Source organism: Hemicordylus capensis, chromosome 1 (assembly GCF_027244095.1).
Source record: "Hemicordylus capensis ecotype Gifberg chromosome 1, rHemCap1.1.pri, whole genome shotgun sequence".
NCBI lineage: Eukaryota > Metazoa > Chordata > Lepidosauria > Squamata > Cordylidae > Hemicordylus > Hemicordylus capensis.
This window is the reverse complement of record NC_069657.1, coordinates 412,265,641-412,288,816: the sequence shown is the minus strand read 5'-3', so window position 1 is coordinate 412,288,816 and position 23,176 is coordinate 412,265,641. Positions and strand designations below refer to the sequence as shown.

At 45.7% G+C, this 23,176-nt stretch overlaps 1 long non-coding RNA gene across 1 annotated transcript; it reads left to right on the top strand.

Annotated features, from left to right (window-relative positions):
- Positions 1–5,039: 5,039 nt before the first annotated feature.
- On the top strand, positions 5,040–9,529 carry LOC128324127 (uncharacterized). Its single transcript, XR_008306658.1, has 3 exons — positions 5,040–5,153; positions 5,634–5,720; positions 9,195–9,529. It is a non-coding gene; the product is annotated as an uncharacterized LOC128324127 (long non-coding RNA).
- The last annotated feature ends 13,647 nt before the right edge of the window (positions 9,530–23,176 follow it).

Here is a 23,176-nt window from a genome sequence, read left to right as displayed (position 1 = left end):
GAGGGAGGGAAGGAGGGAAGGAGGGAGACCTGGAGCTTTGCTAGGACAGTGGGAAAGAACATAAGGCTGGCCCTGCTGGCTCATCTGGTCCATGTTGTCCAGCATCCTCTTTTCCAGGGTGGTCAATCAGATGCTTCTGGAAAGCCCACCAGCAGAGCATTGAAGCAATGGCCCTCTCCTGCTGTTGCTCCCCAGCAAGTGATATTGAGTGGCATACTGCCACTGAAACTGGAGGTTGTATACGTAGGGTTGCCATATGGAAAAAGAGGACAGGTCTCCTGTACCTTTAAGAGAGGCACAGAAGAGGGGATTTCAGCAGGTGCAGCTGTTCTTTCCTCTGCTGCAATTCCCTCGTCTGTGCATCTCTTAAAGGCACAGGTGACCTAACCTCTTTTCTATATGGCAGCCCTATGTATATAGCCATCATGGCCAGTAGCCATTGGTCAGCTTATGCCCCATTAATTTGTCTAATCTCCTTTTAAAGCCATAGAGGCTAGTGGCCATCACCTCATCCTGTGGCACTGAGTTCCATAAATTAATTATGTAGTACAGAAGGACTTTCTTTTGTCTGTTCTGAATTTTCTGCCAATCATTTTCATTGGATGACCTCAAGTTCCAGTACTACAAAAGAGAGACAGAAAATCATCTATGCACCTTCTATGTAGCCCTATTCACATGTTCAGTGCATGTACAATCCATGCACAGTGGCTGACATCCTGGCTAATGAAGCTCTGGTGTTTCATGAGATGCACTAGTGTTGCAGGCCAGTTCCTGACTAATGTAGCACTGGCATCTGCAGAGGAGTGTGAATGCTGATGACCTCTCTTAACCCCAGAAGTCCTCTGTGTCGATGGAAAATATGTCCATGAGGGCTGTGAAACTCTGAGGGACATATTTTGGGGTGGCACAGAGCGCTTCTGGTGGAAGGAGGGGTTGTCAAAATCCCACTCCACAAGTATTGGTGCTGAGTTAGCCAATCACATTCACAGCACCAGCACGACTTGCAAAGCACTGGCACTTTGTCAAGATGTCAGCACAGCGCACACTTATACAGATCTGTATACATATACAGTTATTCACACATTATGTTGAACACACATACAGTAGTAACTTCAAAGCTGTACCCTGCATTTGAAGGGACAAGTACCCAGGTTCACTTTTTAAATGAACACATGTAAAGTCATTCACACAAAAGCATGCAAATGTGTACATTTTTGTATGCACATGAGTTCTTTGCATCTTTCTTCACTGTGAAATGAGCTATATACATCATTGGTTTTTATTGTTATCTGCTTATTTAATAATCTATACTGGAAGGTGCTCTAAAGACTACATAGTTGGTGGAAAAGCAAGAAACAAATGTCGTCTGAGAGGTGCTTTCATAAAGTGTAATTGTGCTGTGCATAGCTAAGTAGGTCTTCAAAAAGGAAATTAGCCAGATTTGTGTGCTGGTGTGGAGAGAGGGAGGGAGGGAGGGAGGGAGGAGAGAGAGAAGATGCTAATCTTGTAAAGAGGACCACACAGCTAGCCCATAAGGTCCAGGGATCAAAATTACCTAGCCGCAATCTGCAATCAGACAGAAACGTATTAAAACTGAAGGCTGGTTCACACATGCATGCGCGTCACTTAATTTGTTACTATTTCTTAATGCTTGGTGACTGGTGGTGGAATGTGTGAACTGAATCTGTTGAAAAGCTTTGCAGTGAAGGTGACTTTGAATCATATGAAGGTGTAGATCTGCTCATCCACACATACAAAATCACCCCTGTAATACAAATCACCCCCGGTGCTGCCGAATGATGCTCTCTGCCTTCGAAGCTTGCTGGGAATGTGAAAAAAGGACAGAGATCTGGAGCATGTGTTTTTGGTCTTGCACAGTAAATAATTTTTGTTTTGTTTTGTTTGGGGTTGAACTATTTTTACACTGTAAAATTTATATTTACATTTTCCCCCTTACAAAGTGCAACCAATTGCATTCCTTGCAAAGCATCTCATGCTTGGGCTTAACAAATTCACCATTCTGCATTGGAGCATAGGAAGCTGCCATATACTGAGTCAGACCGTTGGTCCATCTAGCTCAGTATTGTCTACACAGACTGGCAGCAGCTTCTCCAAGGTTGCAGGCAGGAATCTCTCTCAGGACATAAACCCGCCCGCCCCCATTACCTGATGTGCCTTGTAATCCCCCATCCCTGAGTTACAGTACTGCCTGCATATACTTTATAACCCTGTTGGTTTCCAAATCCTTGTGTGTAAATCTTTGTAGATATATCCTGTACAAACAACCACTTTGTATATAATTGTGCTTTGGCAACGTACTGTATGCTTTGGTAGTTTGTTGGTTCAATAAAAAAAATCTTGTCCTATTAAAAAAAATAACAATCTTGTCCTATCTTGAAGATGCCTGGGAGGGAACCTGGAACCTAGATGCTCTTCCCAGAGCAGCTCCATCCCCTGAGGGGAATATCTTACAGTGCTCACACTTCTAGTCTCTCTTGCATATGCAACCAGGGCAGACCCTGCTTAGCTAAGGGGACAAGTCATGCTTGCTACCACAAGACCAGCTGTCCTTTATCCTCTTTTCTTTTTCTTGTATGTTCACAGGTGAAATTAAATAAAAGCTTAATTTTTTGAAAGAAAGAGGGAGAGAGTAAGGCAGGGCGTTACACACCTTTGAGAGATGGGACTTTGTTCTGAGAAGGCATCCTACTAAACTGTCACTGGAGAAGGTAGTAGCTTCACATTCTACCTTGATGTGAAGACTATAGGGCTGCAGTTCCTTCACCATCACCACCTGGGCTTTTTCTCTGTCTCAGAGGAGTACTGGAGCCCTAGAAACAAGGGTGTCCAACCTGGGGCTCTCCAGCTCTTGTTGGATCACAGCTCCCATCATCCCATGTCACACACTGCTGAGTGCTGAACAGTGTAGAATCCAGAGGAGAGAGTTGTTGTATGCAAGGACAAGCAGCGGATTTGAATCAGGAATATCAATACTTGAATGAAATAGATATTGAAGCTATTCTCATGATTGCAGAAAATCGGGCTAGCCTCCGCTAGCTCCGCAAACCCAGTTTTCAAGATCGTGAGTAGCCGCGGTGCGGATCTGCGTTACGCCTACTCATGAAGAGACCCCCGGAGGGGAGGCGAAAAGTCACCTCCCGGCTCCAGGGGTCTCTCCAGTATTCCCTGCGTGCTCACACAGGGCTTACTGGAGCTTCTGGGGGGCGTGCAGCCCCTGAATTCCCCAGCCCCTGCTGGCTCTGTCTCAGAACTGGCAATCGTGTGGGTGGCTGATCCGCCCACCCAGGGCTCCCACTTGTTCGTCTGTGGGGATAGCGGGCTTAGTCCGCTCTCCCTGCTCAACTTGGCAAACCGGGTCTCATTGATCATGAGATCCAGCTCATTATGTACAGAGAGACAAGCCACCTAATGGCACAGCGGGAAATGCAAGCAAGCAAGCAAGAGGTCACCGGTTTGAATCCCCACTGGTATGTTTCCCAGACTATGGGAAACACCTATATTGGGCAGCAGCGATATAGGAAGATGCTGAAAGGCATCATCTCATACTGAGCAGGAGATGGCAATGGCAAACCCCTCCTGTATTCTACCAAAGAAAAACCACATGGCTCTGTGGCCATCAACTGTTTTTTCAGTGCTCTTGCTGCTGGCTGTTTGTTAGCCCTGCCTCTACTCCAGGGCGCTTTCCGGATTACACATGACAACAGTGGTAGTTTACTTCGGCTTGGCAGGATCGTATTGAAACTGTAAATAAAGGGCATTGCAAAAAGCCACCAGCAGGGGGAGCAGTCTTTTCTAGCTTGCACAAACCTCCTATAATAGGAAAATGCAGCTCCCCCCCCCCACAACGTTGTTGCACTGTAACGCAAAGAAAATCTGAAAGAAGGCATCGGAAATGTGAACAGCACTTTGCTGACAGTGCAGGGCCTGAAATGTCGAAACACAGGCAGTACGGAAGCACACTTAATGGACATGTAGTGACATTGTTGTAGTGTGTGATCTGGAAAGCGCCCAGAACTGGAATGCAAGTAACTAGAGGATGATTCAAAAGCTGGCCTGGATCAAGGAACGGATTAACCCCAAACACCACAAATAGGAGTAGGCAGCGGCAACAGATGGTGCTAGCCAGGAGGAGGGTGGCCAGTGGGGCAGCCAGAGGAAGGTGTAGGAGTTGGCAGCCACTGTCCTCCCTGATAATCTGCTGAATGAGATGACTGCCTCAGATTAATTTATTATGGAGCCAGCCCTGGAGAACTGGTAAGATGTGCTCTCTCTCATAGCCAGTCCCAGTTAGCCACTTAGTGGCTGCGTTTTGTCCTAACTGAAAATGTCCTAGACGTCTTCTAAGGCACCCGACGCACATACTGTATCGCAATAGTCTAGAGCAGGGCTGCTCAACTTCGACCCTCCTGCAGATGTTGGCCTACAACTCCCATAATCCCTGGCTATTGGCCCCTGTGGCTGGGGCTTATGGGAGCTGTAGTCCCAAAACAGCTGGGGGGCCTAAGTTGAGCAGGCCTGGTCTAGAGGCTGCTTTGGCTGGACAGATTCTTGTTCTTTATTCCTGTTTTGTACCTGGTTGTGTGACCTGACCACAGTCAAGCTACTTCTAATCATATTAGCAAAGGGCATATTTGAATGCTCTGTATTTGTGTATCGAATTAATGAGTCATATTGATCAGAATGTACATTCAGTTTTTAAAACAGCCCTCTTTCACGATTGGCAGTGCTGGGCTGGCAGACATAAGCCCAGTGACCTTTATCAGACCCTAGCGTTCTTGAACGGTGGGGAGGGCAGAGAGATAAGTCCTGCCCCACTTACCTTCCTGGCCTGCCAGCATTCCAAATTGCATGGAGAAAGTCTCCACGCATTCAGTGCTTGCCTTTGTAGATAGGCACGGAACACACAGGTACTTTGGCATAGCGTGCTGATATGCACTGTATGTTCCACATTGTTTCACTGACCGCCTGAACTGATGTCACAATGCTATGCGGTAAATCTGGCTTCTGAGGGCAAATGAGGGCAATCGTGAGTGAAAGCAAGAAAGGACAATAGATGTGTTTATGAATTTGTTTATTTATTGCAAGGAGTTAAAAAGAAAAGGAAAGACAAATGCTCACAAAAACTGGAAATGGTACACTATTCCTTGCTAACCTAGCAAAGATAGTGGTGATTCTCTTTATCGAGGGGGGTGAGGGGAGCAACTGGCCCTTTTCAGGCCCCGCACAGCATCCTTCCAGTGGCTGTTGCTTGTGTCTTTCTGATGTTTCTTTTTAGATTGTGTGGGGACAGGGATCCATCTGTATTTATTTGTATTTCTCTTTGTAAACCGCTTTGGGAACGTTTGTTGAAAGACGGTATATAAATATCTGCATTGTCGTAGTAGTACACAACTGTTTGGGTGGTCTTTCCCATGTGAAGAGCTATCAAGGCAATGAAATCAAGGAAAGGGGCAAGACATTCTAAGAGTCAATCTTGTAGGCTCTGTTTGTTTTCCAGTTGTGTTTTGTGTGTATTTATGTTAAAGATAGATTATTGATTGCATTTATAAGGTACTGCAGCAGTGACCAGCTTGCTAATTGCTTTTTACTTCAATTGCTTCTTTTACAACTAGGTACTGGCAATACCTTTGAAATCAGTTGTCCTTCACGCTTCAGTCAACAAGAGCTTTTAGTCAAGGCATTCTGTAGCAAATGTTCAGGTAAGTATAGAACAGCAGCTGCTCCGTGTAATTTAGGTGGAAACAATTCACAGAATATGGAAACAAGTATCACCTCTCTTGTTGTCTTGACCAAGAGTTTGCTCTTAGCATCTTGCTTGTTGCCAGATTATTGGTTCCTATTCATCCATTATTCTTGAGAAATGCACACATTAGTAACACTGGACATCAGAATGCACTGTGTCTCTAGTTACCAGAGATTTGCCAAACAAGTGTAGGGTGAGGGGAGGCAAGATAGGGAATTCTACAAATAATCATCCAAGTCAGAGTAACATTCAGAGTCTCTTCTGCAAGATGAGCATGACAAGCCCCAAAACTCATTTCCAGAGAGACCCAAGTCTGACCTGGATGTTCACCATAAGTTGAACATCAGCCAGCAATGTGATGCAGCTGCTAAAAAGGCAAATACAATCTTGAGCTGCATTAACAAGAGGCATAGTGTCATTGTCATCAGTCAAGGTGACGAGGAGTCTGTAAGGCAAGTCCTGTGAGGAACAGTTGAAAGAGCTGGGTGTATTTATCTTGGTGAAGACTAACAGAGCCTTGACAGCCATCTGTCAGAGATGCTGTTGCAGATTCCAGTACTGAGCAGGAGGGTGGACCAGAAGATCTCCAAAAGCCCTTCCCAATTTTAAATTGTATAATCCTGTTACCTCTATTTGTAACAATACATGAGAACATAAGAACAGCCCTGCTGGATCAGGCCCAAGGCCCATCTAGTCCAGCATCCTGTTTCTCACAGTGGCCCACCAGATGCTGCTGAAAGCCACAGGCAGGAGTTGAGGGCATGCCCTCTCTCCTGCCATTACTCCCCTGCAACTGGTTCTCAGAGCCATCCTGCCTTTTGAGACTGGAGGTGGCCCACAGCCCTCCGACTAGTAGCCATTGATGGACCTCTCCTCCATGAAGTTATCCAAACCCCTCTTAAAGCCATCCAGGTTGTTGGCTGTCAGTACGTCCTGTGGCAGAGAGTTCCACAAGTGGATCACACGTTGTGCGAAAAAGTACTTCCATTTGTTGGTCCTAGACCTCCTGGCAATCAATTTCATGGAGTGACCCATGGTTCTAGTGTTGTGTGAGAGGGAAAAGAATTTCTCTCTCTCCAAATTCTCCAAACCATGCATGATTTTATAGACCTCTATCAGGTCTCCCCGCAGTCATCTTTTTTCTAAACTAAAAAGCCCCAGGTGTTGTAGTCTTGCCTCATAAGGAAGGTGCTCTAGGCCCCTGATCATCTTGGTTGCCCTCTTCTGCATCTTTTCCAGTTCAACAATGTCCTTTTTAAGATGTGGTGACCAGAATTATACACAGTACTCCAAGTGTGGTCGCACCATAGTTTTGTATAAGGGCATTATAATATTAAACGTTTTATTTTCAATCCCCTTTCTAATGATCCCTAGCATTGAATTTGCCTTTTTCACAGCTGCCACACATTGAGTCGACATTTTCAACGAGCTGTCCACCGTGACCCCAAGATCCCTCTCCTGGTCAGTCACCGACAGCTCGGATCCCATCAGCATATACCTGAAGTTGGGGTTTTTCGTCCCAGTGTGCATTACTTTACACTTGCTAACATTGAACTGCATATGCCATTTTGTCGCCCACTCCCCCAGTCTGGAGAGATCCTTTTGGAGCTGCTCACTATCCGTTTTGGATTCTACTACCCAGAAGAGTTTGGTATCATCTGCAAATTTGGCCACCTGGCTACTTACCCCTGCTTCTAGATCATTTATGAATAAATTAAAAAGCACCGGTCCCAGTACAGATCCCTGGGGGACCCCACTTCTTACTTCTCTCCATTGTGAAAACTCTCCATGTATCCCTACCCTCTGTCTCCTGTCTTTCAACCAGTTAGCAATCTACACATGTACCTGTCCCCTTATCCCATGACAGCTAAGTTTCCTCAGGAGTCGTTGATGAGGAACTTTGTCAAAAGCTTCTTGGAAGTCCAGGTTTACTATGTCAACTGGATCACCTTGATCCACACACTCGCTGACACCCTCAAAGAAGTCCAAAAGGTTGGTGAGGCAAGATTTACCTTTGCGGAAGCCATGCTGGCTCACTCCTAGCAGGGCCTGTTCTTCTAGGTGCTTTACAATTTTATCCTTGAGGATGCTTTCCATCAATTTGCCTGGAAAGGATGTTAGGCTAACTGGCCTGTAATTTCCTGGATCGCCCCTGGGTCCCTTTTTGAAAATTGGTGTTACACTTGCTACTCTCCAGTCCTCTGGTACAGAGCCCGATTTCAGGGATAAGTTGAAAAATTTAGCAAGGAAGTCGGCAATTTCACGTTTGAGTTCTTTGAGGACTCTTGGATGGATGCCATCCAGCCCTGGTGATTTGTTAGCTTTCAGTTTTTCCAGACAGTTTAGTACATCATCTCTTGTCACTACTATCTGACTCAGCTCTCTAGCTCTCTATCCCTAAAAAGCCTGGTTCAGGAACAGGTATATACTCAGTATCCTCTGCCGTGAAGACAGATGCAAAGAACTCATTTAGCTGAGTTCAAATAGACCAACATCAATAGAAAACAGTTTGAAAGCATCTCAGAGTAAGCACATCCCAAGAGCCAGGAAACTGGGTTCGCTTTTGAGCTCTGCTCCTACTATCCTTTTTGGTCCAGGGCAAACTTTGACTTGATTTATTTTTTCTTCTTTCACTGAAGACAAGGCCACATGGACAAAATCTCCGGTTTCTGTTTTGTGCACAGCAAAAACATAAGGCAGCAAGAAACAACTGCCATTTGCTGTATCAAGTATCAGAGCGTTATAACTGTGACTAAATAAATAAATAAATAAATAAATAAATAGTGACTAAATAAATAAATAAATAAATGTTGCCCTTTTTAAATGGCATCCTCTCTGTAAAGCTTTGGCAGCAGGCAGAGCCTCCATTTGTATAACGCCCCCCCCCCTTTTTTTTTAGTCTGACCAAAATGAAAAATTTCTCAATCTAGCCATGTGAAGTGCAGACTGTATTTCAGAACTTCAATATGCAGATGGCAGTTCTGTTCATAATGACACAGTAAGCCAGTCACTGAGGGAAGATGCAGCTGTTTTGTATGGATAACAAATGGCTAACAGGAATACCACACTGAAAACTATCAGACAAAATAGCAATGCAGAACTAAAATGGCCTTGTATGGTTTATATTACATGGTTCCTATGCATTTAAAATATGTAGTACTGTATTCTAGCCCACTATGTATCTGTTCTGAAATATCTTACTACAGCCTGGTTCACACAGTCATTCCAGTCTAGGTTTAATGTGGGTTACTGATATTAGCATGATTGTGTGAACCCATGCCAAGGTGGGAACCTCAGATTTGTTCATTGGTGAACAAATCAGGCAATCACGCTAATGTTAGTAACCCACTTTAAACCTAGATTTGAGTAACTGTGTGAACCAGGCCTATTTATGCACACTTCTATTTATTTTACTTTATCTTCATTTTAGCATCTAACTGAGGGGAGAGGAGAGGAGAGGAGAGCCTTCCTACCCTGATTGTTTTTCACGACAACCTGCCTGCTGCTCCTACCTGGGATGGGAGCTCTTACCCATGTACCCAATCCACACTTACATGACAACCATAGACGCCTGGGCCCAGAGAGGCCATCAGCAAAGGATGCACTAGCTTCCAAAGCACATTCTGTGCGCCTGAAGCCAGAGCAGCTTCAGCAGGGCTGCATCCTCCTCCTGCTCCTTTGTGGCCAATGGGAGGGCGGCTGCTGATGTAAAACGTTTTCCCCCCCCAGTCTTCTGGCAGCACAAAACATACTGAGAAGGCCTACAGGCCCTTGGAAGGACGGGGCTTGGATATGGTGACTGCAGCACCAGGGCAACTGTGACCATCTGCTTTCTGGATTAATAAAGCCCAGCTGGGGTGACACTCGTGTGCTGCTGATGGGGGTAGAAGTTCACTGGGGCTTCTACTAGGGTAGCCAACATTGTGTTGGCTGAAATCAGGACACTGGGGGGGCCAGGGGGCAGAGGTGGGGCCACCTAGTGGCGGGGCTCATCTTGGACTCAGGTGGCAGCTGCCAGGCATCCTCACCTGGTTGTGGTCACCACCACCATGGTAGGTGGGTGAGTGGTTGGCTGCTATTGCTGCTGCTGGTGCATGGTGGCAGCGGCTGAGTGGGATGGTGGCGAGAGCTCTCCCGCCTCTCAAAGTATGTGAAGTTGGTTGGGAGCTCAGGGCACGCATGCTGGCGACAGGCATGCTGGACTGGAATCAGGCAAGGAGAAAAGGCGGTGAAAGACTCCCTTACCCAACCCACCTTCCTCCCAAATGAAGCCGATCTGGCTGATTTCAGGCTTCTGCGCACACACAGAGTGGAGTTTATCTGCTCTCCCAAGTGGCGGAAGGAGGGGCCCTTGCTGAACAACCTTTTCTTTAAAGCTCCTGGGGGGAAATGGGTTGGGAGACCTTCAGGTGCATATTTGGAGGATACAATGTGCTGCAGAGGGAAGGGGATTGGCAAAGATCAGCCCAGCCCACTGGGCTCAAGCAGAAGGGTCCCCCTCATTCAAGTACTAAGCTAGATGCCAGCCAGTGAGAACATGGCAATGCTTTCTGATCTATGATTTATCTCTTTTAAAATATTGGTTTCCTATCTACCTCTCCATACAGGGCTCCCGACTGTGTTCACCTTCCTTGATGCGGTGGTGGCCAGTGAGGGTGGTGCTGGAGGGCCACTGAGAGGTACTTTTTACAATACATTAGCCGGGGTTTACTAGCGTGACCGCAGCACCTACAAGCTGCCTCTAGCAGCAGCGCTCTGCCCAGCATCCTGCGCCGGGTGGCAGCATGGCCCTGGCCTCTGTGCGTGAGCGGAGACCATGCAAATGGCCTCTGTGCACACGCAGAGGCCAAGGCCATCCTGCCACCCCATGCGGAATGACAGGTGGAGCACCGCTGGCCTGTGTGGGATGCCAGGTAGAGCGCTGCTACCCCCCCGGTGCAGAATGCCTGGTCGAGTGCCGCTGCTTGAGGCAACTCACAGATGCTGCAGGAACTCTGGCAAGCACCTGCTAATTTGTTTTCAAAGGTGCCTCTCACCACCACCATCCCCACCAGCTGAAACTGCCTTGATGGAGCACTTATATCTTCCTGCAGAGGTGCACCTAGGTCATTTTGGAGCCTGGACCTAGAGGCCTTTGGAGGCCTCCCCCTTGCTGAAGCCCTCACCCTGCTAGTTAAGCATCGTTCCCCTAATCTCATCCCACATATTTCTTTCCCCACTCGCCCCTCTGTCTCTAAAGCACCCAGCAAGGTCATAATCACACTTGGCCACCCGGCTCAGTGTGGGCCAGTGGCGACTACACCGCCTAGGACAGACCAAAGAAGATTTGGAGGCCCCCAGCAGAAGTGGAGGCCCCTGGACTTTGGCCCCGAAGTCCAGGGGTGAGAGCACCACGGTCTGCCTTACAGCTTTGCTTCAGGTTGGGGCTCTGAAAAATAGTCGTGGATCTTTGCCCACTGTCAATATACATTGGGCCGGTTCTCACAATCAAAGCTGTGCTGAATGTCAGGCAGAGGGAGGAGAAGGAGGAATGAGTGTTCCTGATTTCCAATCATTTGCATAGTGAAAATGACCAAGAAGTGATTGTGTCCAAGCAATCAAGCATGACTGCAACTGGCATTGGCCACCCTGTTTCCCATCTAAGACAGCCAATGTCATTTACCCATGCCAACCAACCATGATCAACTCCTCGCACATGATCACTTCCTGGTAATTTTCACTGTGCAGATGACTGGGTTCTGGGCACATGTGTATCTCCTCCTCCCTTCCCTGCCTGATATTTGGTGGCTGCTTTGATCATGAGAACCAGTCCAATGTCTAGAAGAGAATAATCCCCCGTAAAAGCTGTCGTAGAATCTAGAGATTACAAATGAGCAAAACACAAGTTTCGTTTCCCACCTCAATGTGTCAACAATAATCATAACGTGATCACTGATTGCTGGTAAACCACCTTCAATTAAGCAGACTAATACGTTCTTTGACGATAGTCTTGGTTGAGTTTTTACTGAGTTAAAAAAACACCATTGACATGAGTCAACATTAGCGATACTGTGGATTTTTGTTACACACGGAGTCACAGCAGCCCATTAATGTGGCCAAGAATGAGACTGCAGCCTTACTGTGACTTCAGAGAATCCATCACACTCGTTATTAATCAACAATAACTATTTTTAGGGCCTGGTCTTATGCTGTGCCACAGAACATATAGTAGCCAACGTTTATGACCAATGTTCTTTGAGTCACAGAAGTCAGCCAAGCATGGGGTAGCCAAGGGCCGACTCTTCAGGACTGGGCATCAACAGATGAGCATAAGATGAAACAGCTGAAGAACAAAGCAATTCAGCTGGTAAAAAGTTAAAAATGCAGTTGGCAACACTTGAAATAAAACATTCTGGTAAATTGGCAGAGCCTTGGACTGCAGGCCTTTAGAGTGGAGATGGTGGTCAAGGGGCTAGAGCTCAGTGATTTTTGATGCCTATGAGGGCAGAGCCCAGCACAAAACCATCTATGCAGGTAGCATAATAGAATCATACACTTTGAGTTGGAAGGGGTTGTGGAGGTCCTCAAGGACTCCTAATCTAAAACAATGAAGGAGTGTCCAAAAGGCGATTTCTACAAATACGAATATGATAAATACTTATATACCGCTTTTCAACAAGAAGTTCCCAAAACAGTTTACATACAGGTGAAACTCGGAAAATTAGAATATCGTGCAAAAGTCCATTAATTTCAGTAATGCAAATTAAAAGGTGAAACTGATATATGAGACAGATGCATTACATGCAAAGCGAGATAAGTCAAGCCTTAATTTGTTATAATTGTGATGATCATGGCGTACAGCTCATGAAAACCCCAAATCCACAATCCCAGAAAATTAGAATATTACATGGAACCAAGAAGACAAGGATTGAAAAATAGAACAATATCGGACCTCTGAAAAGTATAAGCATGCATATGTATTCAATACTTGGTTTGGGCCCCTTTTGCAGCAATTACTGCCTCAGTGCGGCGTGGCATGGATGCTATCAGCCTGTGGCACTGATGAGGTATTATGGAAGACCAGGATGCTTCATTAGCGGCCTTCAGCTCTTCTGCATTGTTTGGTCTCATGTCTCTCATCCTTCTCTTGGCAATGCCCCATAGATTCTCTATGGGGTCAGGTCAGGCGAGTTTGCTGGCCAATCAAGCACAGTACACTGTATACTTTTCAGAGGTCCGATATTGTTCTATTCTTCAATCCTTGTCTTCTTGGTTCCATGCAATATTCTAATTTTCTGAGATTGTGAATTTGGGGTTTTCATGAGCTGTACGCCATGATCATCACAATTATAACAAATTAAGGCTTGACTTATCTCGCTTTGCATGTAATGCATCTGTCTCATATATCAGTTTCACCTTTTAATTTGCATTACTGAAATTAATGGACTTTTGCACGATATTCTAATTTTCCGAGTTTCACCTGTATGTAAACTGTTTTGGGAACTTCTTGTTGAAAAGCGGTATATAAGTATTTATCATATTCGTATTTGTAGAAATCGCCTTTTGGACACTCCTTCATTGTTTTAGATTAGGAGTCCTTGAGGACCTCCACAACCCCTTCCAACTCAAAGTGTATGATTCTATTATGCTACCTGCATAGATGGTTTTGAGACACCCCTATGATTTTTTTATGAATATTTGAAATATTTTTAATTATTTTTCTCATAGAATATAATGGGACCCAAACCAGTCCATATCCCCTATTGTGGAGCACCTAGGGGCACAAAAGCGGGGTGGGTGGTAGACAGATAGGGGTGCCTACCACCCACAAAACCCCAAGGCAATTGGACACTCCTCTGATTATTGGTGAATTGTTCAAGTATTTCTGAATTCCTCATAGAGAATAATTAGGATTGCAGCAAATCTATAGCTTCATGTCGGGGGGAAAGGCATGTCGTAGAGTGGAGTGTGGTGGGTGGTAGTTCCTAGAGTGGGCAAGGAAGCTATCAGAATTATTTGAAAGGAATTGGGCAAAGGGCTGATTTTTAAGTGATTTTTGAAGTTTACGCGTCTTTAAGGTTTTTCTCCATAAAGAAGCATGGAGGTGTCAGCAAATGTATACCTTCACGTCGGGGGCAAAGGGGTGGCCTAGAGCAGTGTGGGGTTGGTGGTAGTGCCAGGTAGGGGCAAGGAAGCTACCTGAATCTTTTCAAAGGATTTGGGCAGAGGGCTGATTTTTGGTGAATTGTTGAAGTTTACGCGTCTTTAAGGTTTTTCCTCATAAGCTATAATGGAGCTTTCAGCAGCCCCATAAGTGCACTTGGGGGGTGCTGGGGTGGCCCAGAGCGAGTGGTGGTGTAGTGCACATAGGGTACCAACCACCCCCATGGGTTTCTAACCCATGGGGTACATGCTTCTGTTGTTTCTGAGGTATTCTGAGTGTGGATTCTATGATAGCAACAGAACCCTGTACCCCATGGGTTAGAAACCCATGGTGGTGGTTGGCACCCTATGTGTACTACACCACCACTCTCTCTGGGCCACCGAGTGTCCGATTGCTTTGGGGTTTGGGTGACAGGTACCCCTGGGTGCCAGCTACCATCCTACCAATTTTTGGGTGTCTGAACCAGTTCGAACTGGTTAGATCCAGTTTGAATCGAACCACCCCCTGGTTCGGTTCGAATTCGAACCTGCAGCTCGAACCTGATGGCTGGTTCGGTTTGAATTTGAACCTCCAAACCACCCTGGTTCAAATTCGAACCAGTTCGCACATCCCTAGTCTGAGAGAGACTCCTGCCTGAAACCGTGGAGAGTTTCCGTGGAGAGTTGCCAGTGTAGACAGTATTGAGCTAGATGGACCAGTGGTCTGACTCAGTATAAGGTAGCTTCCTATGTTCCAGCAAGCTAAGCACTAGAGTGAGCTTCCAGGGCTTCTGTCAGGGTTCCATTTCAACATGTGTCCTATGGTATTGGTGAAGACCATTCTTGGGGCATGGATGGATGGAGGAGATTGGACTCACAGGACGTTTGATGGAATTAGGGAAGTATTCTTCCTCAACAAGAATTTAGGTCCTATGTTCTTCGTACCTGAAGGTCCAAAGTGCTTGATGCTGAGGAAGTGAGTAAGAGAGAAGCTTTGAGGTTGTCCTGTAATAATGGGGCCTGTATGGACCAGCAGTTCAAAGGATCTGGTGCTGAGCATTCTCACAGAATCACTGTTAATTTGTTTGTTTCATTTATTCATTAATTTAAGCATTTCTACTGCTATGACTACTATGAATATTTATATTCCACACTTCAACCAAAGTTCTCAAAGCTGTTTAAATAGAAAAATAAATAATTCATAAATAAAGATGGCTCCCTGTCAGAGTTACCAGAACCTAAGGGGTATACTCGTGGGTCAAATGGGCCATAAGCCAGAATTTGGCTTTTAAAAAGCCAAATCTGGCCACCTAGCTCCCTGTCCCCAAACGGCTCACAATCTAAAAAGAAACATAAGGCAGGTACCAGCAACAGCCACTGAAGGGGTGCTGTGCTGGGATTGGATAGGGCCAGTTACTCTCCCCCTGCTAAATATAAGAGAATCACCACTTTAAAAGTTGCCTCTCTGCTCAGTTAGCAGGGGTAGCTGGTAATTTCATCTGCATTAATACATTTCCTGAATGTTGTCAAGCAATTGTGGTATTATGTTGTAGGTTCTGTATAGTTGGATGAACAAATAATCTTAGCAAGTTGAGAGCTTTGGCAAGTAACACTTACTTGAAACTTACTGTCAGTTGTACATGTAGGAAAAAACACTGGTTGTGGTATCACATGTCAGAGATGAAACCACTTCCCTTGCTAGATGCATAATACAAGTCTGTGTTTCAATTTTATCAGTACTAAGATCAACAACTTAACGCCAAACTTGAAACGTCAAACTACATCAAAAATAAAGTTGATGAGCCAATGCACGTATCTAACATGGTCCACATGGGAAGCAATTTCTAGTACACACATTTTAAATAAAGAAAAGCATCACCTGCCACAGGATGTGGTGATGGCCACCAGCTTGGATGGTTTTAAAAGGGGCTAAGACAAATTCATGGAGGACAGGTCTATCAATAGCTACTAGTCTGGTGTCTATAGGCCACCTCCAGCCACAGAGGCAAGATACCTATCAATACCAGTTGCAGGGGAGCAACACCAGGAGAGAGGGCATGCCCTCACCTCTTGTCTATGGGCTTCCCAGACATATCTGGTGGGCCACTGTGTGAAACTGGGCTAGATGGGCCTTAGGCCTGATCCAACAGGACTGTTCTGATGGTGTAGGGGGGAAACCATGGTCCAACAGGACTGTTCTGATGGTGTAGGGGGGAAAGGGAGAAAACCTGCCAGCTCAGCTGTCCTCTCTTGCCCACCCCCCTGCACTGAGTACTTGGGCCCACACTGACCACTGAACTAGCCACTCTCTCAATCACTAAACAGCATGGAGCTGGCCTGATCCCATCAAGAACAGGCAGCCCCTTGAAACCCTATTTTCACTGACAGGGGGCAATGCAGTCGCGCTGGCTCGGTGACATCATCAGGTCATGTTGGTGCGGCCAACAGGTAGGGCCTATCCAGCAAAGGCAGGCAGGCAGATAGCAGACAGGCGGGTCAACCAGCAGAGGACCACAAAGGCAGGTGGCGGGGCAGGGGTTGGGCCCATTCTCATATCATGCCCCAGGGCTGCCCCAACCTTGCTATGCTCCTTCACTGGAGGCTTATGACATCTTTGTAACATAGGAAGCTTATTCCGACCATCAATCCATCTAGTGCAGTATTATCTCCACTGACCAGAAGGTTTCCTCTGGTCACTCTTTAAGGTTTCCTCCAGGAGTCTTTCCTAGTACTACCTGGAGATGCCAGAAAGTAAATGTGGGACCTGCTGCGTGCAAAACAGGTGCCCTACCATTGAGCCATGGCCCCTACCCCATATTTATAATACTCTGCCTAAGCTGTTCTGCATACTCTGCAGAACTATCACTACTATAGCCTCATTCAGACATTTAAAAAGTTCTGCTGTAACTGTGTTCAGTGGTACAAACTGGTCCCGCCCTCAGCCGGTCAGTCACCATCTGACAGGGCCCTAATGCTCTGAGTATGAGCAGTGGGGAACAATGGTGACTGAAGGGTCAGGTCAGGACGTCCAACCTGTTTGCGCCACTGTACGTGGTCACAGCACTGCTTTTTTAAAAGCCTGATTTAGGTATTGTGCACAAAACCAGTTTTGCTGGTTCGGATTGATCTGGATCCGAGCCAAGCCGACCCAGCTTGGTTTTGTGCCCGGTCAAGCCAGTCTCAGTTTGAGTTCGAACCTAGCCAGTTCAACCAGCTCAAAGCTAAACTGGTAAATGGGAATCCGGTGAGGATTCCCCTTTACCAGTAAAGGGGCAGGGAGGGTTCACTAAGGGTAGAGCAGGAGGGAGGGGAGTAAATAACTACTTACAAATTCCGCAAGCAGTGGCTGTGGCAATGGCTCCCAACACCTCCACTGGCCTCCCCCAGGGTAGGCTGGGCCAGCGGTGGCTGAGTTTGGGCCGTCTTCAGCCTGGTTTGGGCCTCTGTGCACATGTGGAGGCCATTTTAGTGACCTCCACGCATACACAGAGGCCATTTGTGTGACCATGCAAGTGGCCTCTGAGCATGCATGGAGGACACTAAAATGGCCTCCGTGCATGTGCAGAGGCCTGAACCGGACCGCCACCAGCCCCGCCTACTCTGGGGAAGGCCAGCAGGGTTTGAAGGGAGCCACAGCCACCCTTGCCACCCTCCCCATGGCTGCCACCACAGCATCTGCTACAGCCAGCAGTTGTAAGTAGTTATTTACTCCCCTCTCTCCCACTCTACTCTTAGGGAAGCCTTCCTGCCCCCCTCTTACTGGTAAAGGGGAATCCTCACCCAATGCCCCTTTACCAGTAGGGATCCGAACTGGCTTGGGTTGAACTGGGCCCAATTCGGTTTGAACTTGGACCAGGTTTGACCCTGAACTTGTTGAACCGGCTCGCCCGAGCCAGCTTGCACACCCCTACTCTGAACTGGACTTCTATCATGCCAGTTTAAGGAACCTGCCTGGAGAACAAAGAGGCTCCTGAGAATTCAAAGCTGATCATTGTGACGTTAGTGCATGCAGTAACCAAATGCCCTTGGCACTTATTGGAGATTGCTTGTGGAGAGGAGAGCTGGTCTCGTGGTAGCAAGCATGACTTGTCCCCCATAGCTAAGCAGGGTCTGCCCTGGTTGCATATGAAAGGGAGACGATGTGTGAGCACTGCAAGATATTCCCCTCAGGGAATGGAGCCGCTCTGAGAAGAGCAGAAGGTTTCAAGGTCCTTCCCTGGCTTCTCCAAGATAGGGCTGAGAGAGATTCCTGCCTGCAACCTTGGAGAAGCCGCTGCCAGTCTGTGAAGACAATACTGAGCTAGACAGACCAATGGTCTGACTCAGTATATGGCAGTTTCCTATGTTCCTATGTTCCTTGTGGTTGGGCTACTGCCATTTTCCGTCTTCACATCCCCCAGTGAAAGACCAGAAGCAGAAGTGCCACAATAACACAATGGAACTCATTAATGGATTCAAGAACCATGTGAACAGCTATTACTGATACCAAATACATGTTTTACTATTCTTAGCAATAGTAAAGGAAGACTTGGAGAAGCATCTACTCCAATAGTGCTTCTTTCTCCCATTCACATATTGGTGAGTTTCACTCATCACGAATCCAGCTACCTTGCAATTAGTCTACCACTTTTTAAAAATTCTAATTTAAATAGGATTTTATAGAACCATTTTTTCGATCACTTAAGGTAATTGCTTTGCCACTAATTTACGTTTCCCGGGGAGCCATTTTTATCTCCCCCACTGAGCTTTATCTAAAAGGGACCGATGCATAATCTCATTAGGTGTGTCTGAATGTCTGTCAGGGAATATTGTGATTCAACCAGTTTGTGGAAGAATTAAAGCAGAGTTCAGGAAAATGTGCAAAGGAATTGACTGTAATAGATAAGACATATCTTCTTAAAGGGAATTATGCATACATGATCCACTGGGACAACACTAGCAATATGCTGCAGTTGCTTGGCAACTTCCAGGAGACTTGACCATGTTGAAGGTTATGAATGGGTGGTTAATATGGGAACAGCTAAACAAGCAAGTTATTGTTTGAACAAATTACCTGTGTGCAAAACAATATAGTAATTTGCTCTATGCTCTGCTGGGGATGCTTTTGGAATTCTCCCCATCCAATTCCCCCCCCCTTGATGTTAGGATTTGGAAGAGAGGCATTGATTGGTCCTTAAAAGATCAGTGGACTTCATTCACAGTCCCTGGTCAGTCTACAGTCCGCTCCCATTTTGACAATTCAATGCAATCATGCCCCCCCTAATAAATGTGTATTATGCATTTTGAAATAATCAAGTAATAATAATAAGCAATAATATTTAACCACTTATTGTTATGTTTACACCCACTCTTCTCCAAGGACATAAGAACAGCCCTGCTGGACCAGGCCCAAGGCCCATCTAGTCCAGCATCCTGTTTCGCACAGTGGCCCACCAGATGCCGCTGGAAGCCACAGGCAGGAGCTGAGGGTGTGCCCTCTCTCCTACTGTTACTCCCCTGCAACTGGTACTCAGAGGAATCCTGCCTTTGAGGCTGGAGGTGGCCTATAGCCTTCCGAATAGTAGCCATTGATAGACCTCTCCTCCATGAAGTTATCCAAACACCTCTTAAAGCCAGGCAGGTTGTTGGCTGTCACATTTTGTGGCAGAGAATTCCACAAGTGGATTATGCATTATGTGAAAAAGTACTTCCGTTTGTTGGTCCTAAATTTTGTGGCAATCAATTTCATGGGATGACCCCTGGTTCTAGTGTTATATGAGAGGGAGAAGAATTTCTCTCTGTCCACTTTCTCCATACCATGCATTATTTTATAGACCTCTATCAAGTCTCCCCACAGTCATCTTTTTTCTAAACTAAAAAGCCCCATGTGTTGTAGCCTTACCTCATTAGAAAGGTGCTCTATGCCCCTGATCATCTTGGTTGCCCTCTTCTGCACCTTTTCCAGTTCTACAATGTCCTTTTTTGATGTGGTGAACAGAATTGTACACAGTACTCCAGGTGTGGCCCACACAAAAGTTTTGTATAAGATCATTGTAATATTAGCAGTTTCAATCCCCTTCCTAATGAACCCTAGCATGGAATTGGCCTTTTTCACAGCTGCCGCACATTGAGTTGACATTTTCAATGAGCTGTCCACCATGACCCCAAGATCCCTTTCCTGGTCAGTCACTGACAACTCAGATCCCATCAGCATATACTTGAAGGGCGGGGGGTTGTCCCAATGTGCATCACTTTACACTTGCCAACACTGAACCACATTTGCCACTTTATCACACACTCACCCAGTTTGAAGAGATTCTTTTTGAGCTCCTCACAATCAGTTTTGGATTTCACTACCCAAAAGAGTTTGGTATCATCTGCAAATTTGGCCACCTCGCTGCATACTCCTACTTCTAGATCATTGATGAATAAATTAAATAGCACAGGTCCCAGTACAGATCCCTGGGGGACCCCATTCCTTACTTCCCTCCATTGTGAAAACTCTCCATTTATCCCTACCGTCTGTTTCCTGTGTTTCAACCAGTTAGCAATACACACATGTACTTGTCCCCTTATCTTATGATTGCTAAGTTTTCTCAGGAGTCTTTGATGAGGAACTTTGTAGAAAGCTTTCTAGAAGTCCAGGTATACTATGTCAACTGGATCACCCTTATCCACACACTTGTTGACACTCTCAAAGAACTCCAAAAGTTTTGTGAGGCAAGATTTACCTTTGTGGAAGCCATGCTGGTTCACTACCAGCAGGGCCTGTTGTTCTATGTGCTTTACAATTTTATCCTTGAGGATACTTACCATCAATTTGCCTGGAATGGACATTAATCTAACCGGCTTGTAATTTCCCGGATCGCCCCTGGATCCCTTTTTGAAAATTGGTGTTTGCTACTTTCCAGTCCTATGGTACAAAGCCTGATTTCAGGGATAAGTTATATATTTTATAACTTTTATAACACCCCTGGTGGCGCAGTGGTAAAACTGCCGCCCTGTAACCAGAAGGTTACAAGTTTGATCCTGACCAGGGGCTCAAGGTTGACTCAGCCTTCCATCCTTCCGAGGTCGGTAAAATGAGTACCCAGAATGTTGGGGGCAATATGCTAAAATCATTGTAAACCGCTTAGAGAGCTCCGGCTATAAAGCGGTATATAAATGTAAGTGCTATTGCTATATTTTAGCAAGGAGGTTGGCAATTTCACATTTGAGTTCTTTTAGGACTCTTGGATGGATACCAGCTGGCCCTGGCAATATGTTAGTTTTCAGTTTTTCCAGACAGTTTAGAAGGACACAATAATAATAGTAAACACAAACACACATTATTATCATAGCCACAATAAACGTATGCTACATGCTTTCCTGTTCAGAGTATTTAATGTGCAATATATGGATGCCAGAGTTGTGAACAGCTAACCTATCTGCACTTGATGTTTGTTCCCAGATTTTACATGTACAACTCTTCTTGGAAGTAAGCCCCATTGTGTTCAATAGTATTTACTCCAAGGTGAGTATAGGAATGCAGACTCAGTGAAGCATCGGAATTTTTGTGGTCAGAGGCTGAGCCATTCTGTTGTAAGCCAGCTGGTACCTCTTTTATCAGGGAAATCTGGAAAATAAATCATTAAAATAAGTAATTCTTCAGAAAGCTGCAAAGAAACTAGTTATAAGAAGTCAATTTTCTAATACACCCTCTTAGCAGCTCCAATTTATTGCAAAAAGTTAGTATTTTGCCTTCCTGGCTGTACTTTATGAGAGAATTAGGTTCTTTAAATATGCTGTGGAAAAAATAATATTACCCTTCAGAAAGCATATAAGTGCCTAGTTTGGGGCAAATAAGCGTTTCACCATTTTATTTTATTTTGACACTCTTGGATAGTTACATCCTTGCCGCATTCAGACGTAATGCGAAACGCAGTTAAATGGGGCAGAGGTTGGAACTCTGTTATGTTGGAATGCATGCAACCGTGGTTGTGCAGCAAAAACAACCTGTAGTTTGCCTTGCCAAACTCCAGTTTGAACCTTCGGTTTGTAGTGAGTTTCACTGCTGTAACCTGAGGTTTTTCAGCAGCAATGTTACATATAACTGAGGATGCCACCATAACTGCGGTTTTGTTCACTTTCTAGAATCGTAATCAAAGAGATGGGAGTGCAGACCCAGGATTCTGCCTGTTTGATGCCTGCGGTGCTTCTTGCTGGTCACCTCTCCAAGTACTTGCCTTACCCTCTGTCTCCGATCCAACAAAGCAGTTGCCCAGCAACAGATACACCACCACGTCCCATCCCAAGCTTCAAAGCCTATCAAACAAAGTCACACAGGGGCATGCCCCTTTCCCACTCTGTCCCTTTTCCCCCCCTCCTGGCAATCAGGAGAGGTGACAAGATGAGCACTACGTTCTTTCCTCTCTGAAAATGAAGCAACAAAGATGAATGTTCACAAGCACATGCACTCGAGGTGGCAACATAAGCTGGGCAACCCCAGTAGAGTGCTGGGATGGCAACATATGTCAGGGCAGCGATACACGAGGTAGGGTTTAAAGGGCAGCCCCAACCAGGAATTCTTGAATGTCTAAGGTCTATTTTTTGTACAATGAAGTTGGGGAAGAGGGCCCCAGCCTGTTCCCCTTGGGAGAACGTGTGTGGTCCCTAGGCTTACACTCGAGCCTTTAACCCCAGATACAAGACAAGTTAAAAAGCTGGGTTAGGCAGAATTAGATTCTCATGCACAGCCTAACCAAGGTTGTGCTTCCCTAGCCTGGGTTAGGGTGTGCATGAGAACAGTCTCATCATCTCTTGTCATATATTTCAAATAAACTACACAGATGAGAATTTTACCTCCTGCTATTAGAACTCAAACTATACCTAGCAAAACATTCCATTTTTTAAAAAATCCTGTGTGATCTGTGGCAACATAATTCTTCAGACAAATCCCAAAGCAGCCTTGTATAAAACACCTCTGGATAAAAAAGCCAAAACATTATAATTTCGCTTAATGAAAATAAGAGACACAGGTGCTAGTACTTTCAGAATAAAGGGAAAGTGTGCCATCAAGTTGATTTCAGCTCCTGGTGCCCACAGAGCCCTGTGGTTGTCTTTGGTAGAATACAGGAGGGGTTTACCATTGCCATCTTCCAAGCAGTATGAGATGATGCCCCTCAGCATCTTGCTATATTGCTGCTACTCAATATAGGTGTTTCCCATAGTCTGAGAAACATACCAGCGGGGATTCAAACAGGCAACCTTCTGCTTGTTAGTCAAGCATTTCCCCACTGTGCCACTTAAGGTGACACTTTCAGAATACAGTAA